Source organism: Pteropus alecto, unplaced genomic scaffold (assembly GCF_000325575.1).
Source record: "Pteropus alecto unplaced genomic scaffold, ASM32557v1 scaffold131, whole genome shotgun sequence".
NCBI classification, from domain to species: Eukaryota; Metazoa; Chordata; class Mammalia; order Chiroptera; family Pteropodidae; genus Pteropus; species Pteropus alecto.
Window position 1 is genome coordinate 25,063,485 of NW_006434709.1, and position 9,591 is coordinate 25,073,075.

Genomic DNA, 9,591 nt, shown 5'->3' on the forward strand with positions numbered 1-9,591 from the left:
CCCGCTGCAGCCCCTGCGAGGGCGCCGGGCCGGGCTGCTAAAGGGCTGGGAGGCGGGGCGCACGCGGGGCCGTCTTTCTTCCCGGTCTCACCGCCTCCCAGAAAGGACGGCGCACGCTGAGAGGCTCCCCTACACTCGGTGGCTCTCGGTGTTGACATTCACCCCGTGTGTGCGAAGGCTGCAGGAAGCCAGGGAGAGTTTGTCCGAATAATCCAATCATTGACAGGTTAATGCCCTGCCCCTGATGCAGAGACCAGAGTTGGAGGAGCCTCAGTTTTCAGCCGAGGTCAAAGCAGGCCACTTTTCCGCCTTCTCCGTCTTACTCGGAGTTGCTGTCAGCCTCCGGTTTTAGATGTCCAGTCTGCTGGGTTTAGTGGGCTCGAGAATGCTCGGGCCATAATGCCTGCTCTAAGTAATTGCAGAGCTCGCCTGCCAGCAAGAACATGGCCTGCTTTGCTCGCCCTCTGTAATCACTCTCCGTTCCCCCGAATTCCCCCACTCCTCCCATTAACGGGCGGGTGCACATGCCACTCTTTTTTCTTTTCTTTCTTTCTAAAGTCTCAGAATCTTGTTACTGTCATTCGGTTTGTGGATTAGAAATTTTAACCTGCGTTTCTTCAAGTTTGCTACATTGTTATCTAAAATTATATACCCCATGATCTGCACTTTTCAAGTGTTTTAGTGTAATTAGGAAATGTCGCTACATTTTAAAAGCTTCTAAAGCAACATTGTTACTTAACACATTAAACATCGGAAACGTGTTTGAATGAACATAAAAACAATCAGTATTTTTTGTTTTCCTTTTACTTTTTCTATAGATATAGAAAATGCTTTAGTCTTTTAATAGTGTTTGTAAATCCCAGTTTCTTGTTGCTCAAAGATGTTTCATGTTATCTGTTGAAAATATTTTTACTTCTGCTCAGAGTTGAGATTATAGGTGTACGTTTTGTTCTAAACATTTATCTTTTAAAAACTGTCTTAAAAGGTGTCTGATATTTCTCAAAGGCCAGCAACTTTTACTTTCCCTTTTGCCCTGTCCTCCCTGTCCCCCTCGGCATCTTAGAGTTGAAACTCTTTGGTTAGCAGAATTCACTCATATTTCAGATATAAATCATTGACTTTTTCCCTTAGGTGTTTGACTAGTCACACACATCTCTGTCATACTGTTTTAAAGAAAACCAAAGAGATGACATATGCCTTATATACTTTATTCATTAGAAATCACTTCAGGCTCTCATTTCCTTTTGCTTTACCTGCACACTTGACATCTTGGCTTGCAATAGAAGGTGACTAGGTCTCAGTGACACTAGACCTGATTGGTATCCAGGGTGGGGAGGAGACAGAAAAAATTGTTAAAAACTACAAAAGAACTCATAAAACACTATTAGTTTGGGGCTGTTTTGCTTAGAAGCAGGCAACACCTATCCTAGGGGAACCAGCAAGATATCCTATCAATTGAGGGACCTATTAAGCAGTGAAAAGAGCATTGTAGGAGTTTGGTAGACCAGTTCTAACTCTGTCACACTGGCGGCCCTTGCTGAAATCTGTAGGCAGAAGCATTTTGTTTGACTGGCACCATGGCGTTTTAATTTTAACGTAATTAGTTGCCAGTATTTAAAAATGGGAGATATTACCTAAAATCTGAATTTTGAGCTTTTCTTGAAGAATAGGAAGCTCTCCTCATATTGGGTCCTCATTGAAGCAAGGCAGTGAACTGCTGGAGCGTCCCTCTTTAGACATAGCAAGCATGTAGTATTTTCAATTCATATCAGTTCTTTTTGGTTATTTATATAAACCAGCTTCGACTTTAAGCAGAAATGCCCTTGTAGGACAGAAGTAATGGGAGGAGGTAGAAGGTTACACAATCTAGCTGATAGGTAAGATTCTTCCAATTCTCATTTAAAATATCCACTAATGATGATTCTAAGCCACCTAAGACAAGGTTGAAAATATATTTCATATTTGGATGTGTTCTTGGTGTCTCAAAACCTACATTTTCACTTGCCTACTCGACATTTCGTGTAGATATCTCCATATCTTGAATTCTTCCTTTAGATTTACTGCACTATTTGCAGATGTGCCCAACCTGTGTTATCTTACCTGAGGCTCTTTGAACATCCTGTTCTCTTCACCTGGACTGCCCTTTGCCTGGCCTAACACTACTCATCCTTCTGGACTAATTCGACATCAGATCTTTTCTCATAGCTTCAAGGTTGAGTTGAAGAGTCTTTATTTTCTTTTAGCACCCTAGCCTAGTACTTAACAATGACTTTTAAGTTCCTGTATAATTGTTATGCACACACGCACGCACACACGCACGCACACACGCGCCCTTCCCAACTAGTTTGGATGGTCCTTGAGAACAGGGTCGATATTTTACCCTCATTTTATCCTCCATGCATGCAGTGCTTGACTCTTAGTAAGCACTAAAATTTGAATGAATGGGTGAGGGAATACCCAAACTAAATTCATCACTTCCCTCCCTTCCACCTACTATTAATTTTTTCTCTTGATTAATGGCTTTATTATTTTATTTGACTGGTTCAAAACATTGGCATTATCTCTGAGTTCTCTTTTTGCATTACTACCTATACCCAGGCAGAGCCTGTAGATTCATTCTCTTTTGACGTGTTCCTGTAATCTATTGACTCCTACTCCAACTGCTCTGAGTCCCCTTTCCCAGACTACTGGGGTAGCCTCTTAACTGATTTCACTGCCTCTTATCTCTTCTTTATCTATTATTCAAATTTCAGAAGTTATAGTACACTTCTGAACATGTCACGTTCTTGTTCAGAACCTTTGATGTCTTTTGAGGGCATAGGATGAAGTGCACATTCTTTAGCATGGAATTGATGGTGATAGATGATCTGGCTTCATCTTGCTTTTCTGACTGGATTGCCTACCATTATCTTTTATATTCTTTATGCTTCAGCTAGACTGAACTACCACTGTTCTTGAATATGTTCAAAATGTTTCACTGCTTCTATCAGTCTGTCTTATCTGTTGCACAAATATATTATGCCTACTACAGACCGAGTATTGCCCTTGGCACTAAGGATGCAAAGGTAAATGACATCATCCAGAAATGACTAAGTTAGAACATGATGGGAACTGACAGGATGAATTTGGAGAGGAAACTGGTTTATAGAGAATTTTTTTGTATATTAAGCTAGGGAGTTTAAATTTTATCTTGAGGGGATAGAAGTCATTGAGGAATTTTAAATAGGGGAGTAACAGATTAGAATTTCAGAAAATTCACCTTGACCATAGAATAGAAAATGCGTTGGAGAAAAATGAGACCCGAGGTAAGGAGCACAGTTAGAAGGCTAGTTTATTAGCCCAGCCAAGAGGTGATATGCATTTGAATTAAAAGTGCATTTGAACTACGATGGAAATGTGGGAATGGATTTTATTTGAGAGATGTTTAAAAGGCAGAATTGACAGGACCTAGTAACTCACTGAGTGATTAGGGGAAGTGATAAGAGAGCAGGAAGAGGCTTAAGTTTTTGGTTTGAATGCCTTCAGTCAGGATAGAGATTGTAGGAGGAGAACCTGCTGTTGAGATGGCGAGAGTGGCATAATGAGATGAGTTTTGGACATGTTTATTTGAAAGTCCTTTTGAGTTATCCAGGTGGACTTGTTGAACTGGCAGTTGATTGTTGGTATCTGGTGAATCAGATTTGGGACTCCTAGGTATGTAAGGAAAGCCATAAGAATAGATGAAGCCTGGGTCCATACAAAGGTTTACACATGAATGTGCACGGCAGCTCTCTTCAGTAAAAAAATGGAAATGACCCAAATGTCCATCAGCAGGTGAATGAATAAACGAACTGTTATAAGCCATATATTGGAATACTACTCAGCAATAGAAAGAATGAACTATTAATGCACATGACAACATGGCTGAATCTCAAAATAATTAAGGTGAAAGAAGTCAGACCAAAAAAAAAAAAGAATGTATAGTGTATAATTCTATTTATATAAAATTCTAGAAAATGCAAACTAATCTACAGTGACAGAAAGGTCAGTAGTTGTTTTAGGGAGGAGGCTTTCATATTCATTTGTCTTGATTGTGCTGATAGTTTCAGGGGTATATACAAAGTGTATATGTGAAAGGGATATGTGTGAAAGTTTAACAGATCATGCGGCTCAGATATATGTAATTTATTGTATGTCAGTTGTACCTTAAAGTTTTTTTAAAAAATTATTTGAAGCCACCCGCTGAAAATGATTAGAGGTAAGACTGAAATAGGGCTGGCATTAGAACTGAGGCAAGAGAGTGGATAATCATGTGCAGGGAGAAAGCAGAAGGAAAAGAGTGAGTGAAGGAGATTAAGAAGGAAGGAGTCAGGTAGAATGAGACCCTAGTGTCTGAGAAGTTGAGAAAGTTTCAAGAAAAGAGTAACCATGTCAGAAAAGTCAAACAAGGTGCTTGAAAAATATTAGATTTGACAGCTAAGAAAAGTCAAATAAGGTACCTGAAAAATGTTAGATTTGACAGCTACAGGGTCACTTATGTCATAGAAATTTCAGTGTGAGGGTAGAAGATAGAAGAGCATGGAAAAAGAATAACAAGGACAAATGACTTTTTTTTCCAGATTATTTTTTCTAGAAGCTTGAGAATGAAGGGAATCCTTGTGGTAAGAAGGAGATTCAAGATTGGGAAAGACACTTCCCGTTTTTACTTGAGGGAAAGGAAACTGGTATATATTAGAAACCTTTGGGGAAGGAGCTGGTAGAGAATGCTGGTGAAATACTAAACAAGGAGATGAGCTCAGAAACAAGCATGGGATTTGCTTGAACTATTTGCTGGTACTATTTTAAGTGCCTCACATATGTTCTCTAATTCTCACAGGATACCATTATTGCCTTCATGTTACAAGAGAGGAAACCGAGGTTTGGAAAGGGTAATTTGGTTACAGAATCTGCATTTTTAAACACTATGTCATATACCACCGCTGGCAGGGGTGATGACAAAATATGGAAGGAGATAAAGATGGGTTTGTAGGTTTGCGAGCAGGGAGTTCATGCTAGGTAGCCTCAATTTTCATGATGAAATAAAAAGCCAGGATCCTTTACGTAGAGTGAGGAAAGAGAAATGAGTAAGGTGTTTAAGAAGTATGATGAAATTTTGGAATTGCCGCTGTGGAGTGCGAAGGAGGAGCCAGCCAGTGAATTAGAAAGGAATTGTTGAGCAGTGCTGAGTGTGGAGACCATAAATTTGGAGTCGCATTCATTGGTCTGTGAGATTTCCTCCAGCAGCATTCATTAGTTTAGGTAAATGGATAGAGAAGGATAGTTGGTTGGAGGTAGCTGCTGTAGGGAATGAAAAGATAGGGGTATTTTGGGTGATAGAGAGGAAGTAAAGCTACAAGGAAGGTTTATAATGGAAGTTTAAATGACGGCTCCGTGGATTAGAAATCTTGATAAATTGGAAGAGGAAGGTAATGGGAGCAGATAGGAGATTATGGTTAGAGAGGGTGATGATTATACTTTGGAGTTTTAAAATTCCAGAGATGAAGGAGATTAAATAATTAGGAGCACTGAAATTGGTGTTTTGAATGATGGATTGTATACATGGATGACGATGAAGTCCATAAGGATAATGTAATGTAGTGGCGAGGAAGACTGTAAACCAGCAGTTGCCAGGAGGTCCACAAATCACAGCAATGAGGATGCTTTAACCAAATAAAGTGGCAGCTACTCCCCACTTCCCATAATGTGTATGGAGTAGGGAAAAAAACTGCACTTCATTTTAGAATATTTTCTCTTGTGATCAAGTTTTTTTACCCAATACTTTATTATAAAAATTTTCAAATATACAGAAAAGTTGAAAGAATTGTAAACACCCATATACCCATCACATAGGTTCTATAATTTACATTCTGCATTTGCTTTATCACTTCCCTCCGTCCATTCCACCAATCCATCTTATGTTACGTTTGCGTTTCATAATAAGTTGCAAACGTCAGTATATTTTACCCCTAAACATATCAGCATGCTTATCATTAGCTAGAGTTATCAGTTTATGATTCTTTTTATTAGGTAAAATTTATGTACAATGGAATACTCAAATGTTAATTGTGCCATTTAATGAGTTGGGTTTTTTTGTTGTTGTTTTGTTTTGTTTTGTTTTTTTTTAGGCGAGGCAACCCTTGGTTGACCTCAAAGATTGCAAGAACCTTGTCAGTTTACAATCCCTTATTTTTTAAGCCTACAGCACCTGGTCTTCCTAGGTGGTCTCCCATCTAAATACTAACCAGGCCTGACCCTGCTTAGCTTCTGAGATCAGCCGGGATCGAGCTTGTTCAGGGTGGCATGGTCATAGACCATTTAATGAATTTTAACAAATGAATGCAACCCAATCCTCTATCAAGATGTCAGAGATTACTTTCACTTGGGAAATTTTCTTTATATGCCTTCTCAGTCCCTGCCCCACCAGAAGCAGCTGCTGTTCTGATCTTTTATCATCTTATCACAGATCTATCTATTCTAGAATGTCATATAAATAAAATCATACAGTGTATATTTTTGGTAAGGCTTTTGAGGTTGTGTTTATCAAGAATTCAGCTTTTTCTTTTCTATCATATGTATATGTCAGAGTTTATCAAGTGGATGGATTACAGTTTGGGGTTATGAATAAAGCTGCTATGAATGTTTTTATATAAATCTTTTTGTATATATATGTTTTCATTTCTCTTGGGTAAATACCAAGAGAAATATCTCATAGAGTAAGTGTCTGTTTACTTTTATAAGGAACTGCCGGACCTTTTCTCAAAGTGGTTGTACCCATTTTGTACTCTCACCAGCGATGTATGAAAGTTCCAGTTGATCCATGACCTTGCCAGTATTTGGTGTTATTAGTCTTTAATTTTAGTCATTGCCATGGGTACATAGTGGTATCTTATTATGGTTTTAATTTCGATTATCCTGATGAGTAATGACATTGAGCACTTATTCATTTTCTTATTGACCATTCGTATATCTTCTTTTGGGCCGTGTCTGCAGAAATCTGTGCCTATCTAAAAAATTGAGTTGTTTTTCTATTTAGTATTTAGTTTAAGAGTATTTAGTATTGAGTTATATATATATCCTGGATAATTGTCCTTTATCAGGTACATGGTTTATGATTATTTCCTTCTAGCCTGTGGCTTGTCGGCTTGTCTGTTCATTTTTCTAATTTTTTTTAACTTATGTTTTTTCAGTTACAGTTAACATTCAATATTATATTATTTTGGGTATACAATATAGTGGTTAGACATTGATATAATTTGAAAAGTGATCTCCCCAATAAGTCTCATGCCCATCTTGTATGCTGTATTTTCTGTATGCTGTACTTTATGTCCTTGTGACTGTTCTGTAATTACCAATTTGTACTTCTTAATTCCTTTACTATTTTCACTCAACCCCCTCACCCCTCTCTCATCTTCTAATAATGTTTTCTGATGAGCAGAAGTTTTTAATATTGATAGAGTCAGATTTATCAGTTTTGTTTTTCTTTTAAGGTTATTGCCCTCTGTGTCCAAGAACCCCTTGTCTACCACCAGATCAGTGGGGAACCACAGAAGGGTTTTAAGCAGTATATTGACAAATATGAATTTGAAGAGTCACTGTCTGGTTTGTAGAGCTTGGATTAAATGGCAGCAGAACCGTAGGCAGGAAGACCAGTTAGGAGACTTTTGCAGCAATTCACAAAATGATTGATGGTGGTTTTGACTAGGGCAGTAGATGTGGGTATAGAGAAAAGTGGATTTTAGATTTAGAGGTAGATTGGTGATTGAACGACAGGGTAGTAAGAGAAGAATCAAAGCTAATTCCCAGGTTTCTGGCTTAAGGGCCTAAGTAGTGATGATGAAAGAGGGAATACTGGGAGAGGAGAACTCTTGGAGGGGAGCTAAGAAACCATCAGTACTCTGGGAAAGAGAGATTGTGAGAGAATTGTGATAGAACAAATTTACACTTTGGGTATAGCCAAGTATGGCAGGCATGGAAGGCATCTTTGTAATTAACTATCCTTGTTAATTATAAGCAGGTACAACCTGAAGGCTCTGATGATGTCTTTCAAAGTACATTTCAAATGCCATCTCCTCTTCAGAGGCTTTCTACTGAAACTCTATCCCCTAAATAGAATGAATCTCTTAATTTCTTTAGTATTTTATACCTCAATTTTAGCACTTGACAATCTGCCATTTATAGTTTGTATATGTGGCTTCTCTGTTCCTCTATATTGGGAGTCACTTGAGGGCAAGAATAGAGTCCTATTCACCATTGTATTCCCTATAATGCTTAGCATATTACTCATGTATAGCAGGTGCTCAGTACATAGTCATTAAATTACATGTGGTTCTGAGTCTTTCCCCTCAAGAATATGCTGCTAATATATAGAGTTAGGTGAGTCTTAGTTAAGATATTCACCAGTCAAAAGGCACTGGAATTGTCATGTTCAGTATATTCTATTTTAGCAAATAGGGAAGTAAGTATTATGTATTTTAGAAATAATTCGTTTAAAATGACAAGACTTTTTATAAACATGTAATGCTTCAAGGGAGAAGCAGATACCAAGATGGAATCAAGCATTCAAGAAATTCGTTAGAAGTGCTTGTAAGAAAAAGATGAGGACAAATGCAGGGAGAGTCATCAGACTGATGCAGATGTCATTCCAAGTGAAGGAGAGAGGTAAGAAAGAAAGGAACTTTGGGAGAAAGAGTCTTAGACTGCAGTGCAGTTCTAAGGAAAGTTCACTAAGGCCTCGGGAAGTTCTTGTTTGCAAATTGCCTATCACAGGAATTTCTCCCCTCCTAGGTATAGGCCTGCTTTGGTACATATGTCTGCTGTGCTCAGTCATTGACTGGGAGCAGCCGGTGAGAAGTGTGGCCTCTGCACAAAAACAGTGATGGATTTCAGAGTGCACCAGCTGGGGCCCTCAGTCAATTATGTTCTCTGCAGACAGAGATCTGCAGAGAGGCTCATTCTCATAGCCAGCCAGTGTCATCTCTGGCTATAAATTGCTTGATTCAGGATAAATAAATTTTTAGTCTTCCCCACTTAAATTGGGTAATTTGTTCCCCCAAATCCTTTATGCTTAAAAGATATCTTAAGGTGAGTTCTAGAAATCTAAAACTTAATTATATCAAATAAAGTGTGCATTTTATATTGGAAGTTTATTTTATAATTAAATCTTTAATGTACAAAACCATGAAGAGCAGTAAAGACAAAAGAAAACAATGCAAATGATACCTGTATTATTACTTTATGAACTAGTGAACTAGGAAAATTTAGGCATTTCAGTAGTACTCTGCATAGTCCAAACCATCCAGCCATGAAGATGATTGCTTGTGAACTTTCATTTCTAGGTTGGGCTAATGCAGAGGCAGACAAAAACAAATCAGTAAAAGAAATTCCTCTTAAAGTCAAATTCTCATAACTTCACATTGGAGTTGAGGTGAGCATTATACATTGGAGAAAAGAAGTAATTTAAAGTTTTGGTTTTGGGAACCCTGAATTACTCATATTATTTTAAAAATAGATATTTTTAAACTATAACAGGAAGATGTTGTTGAAAAAATGTTTCTTTAATGCTGTTTTCCTGCT

General features: G+C 38.1%; 1 protein-coding gene and 1 pseudogene across 3 annotated transcripts in view; one reads left to right on the top strand and one right to left on the bottom strand.

The window, feature by feature from the left end:
* Positions 1–6,211: 6,211 nt before the first annotated feature.
* LOC112478009 lies at positions 6,212–6,330 on the bottom strand (annotated as a pseudogene).
* Positions 6,331–8,532: 2,202 nt separating this feature from the next.
* SOS1 (SOS Ras/Rac guanine nucleotide exchange factor 1) overlaps positions 8,533–9,591 on the top strand; it is a 118,066-nt gene continuing 117,007 nt past the window's right edge. For 2 of the 3 annotated variants that reach the window (XM_015587582.2, XM_015587583.2), the window contains exons 1-2: positions 8,533–8,676; positions 9,354–9,442. The gene's annotated coding sequence lies outside the window, so the exon portion shown is untranslated. The remainder of the gene's footprint in view (positions 8,677–9,353; positions 9,443–9,591) is intronic. The other variant, XM_006909653.3, reaches the window with a different exon arrangement.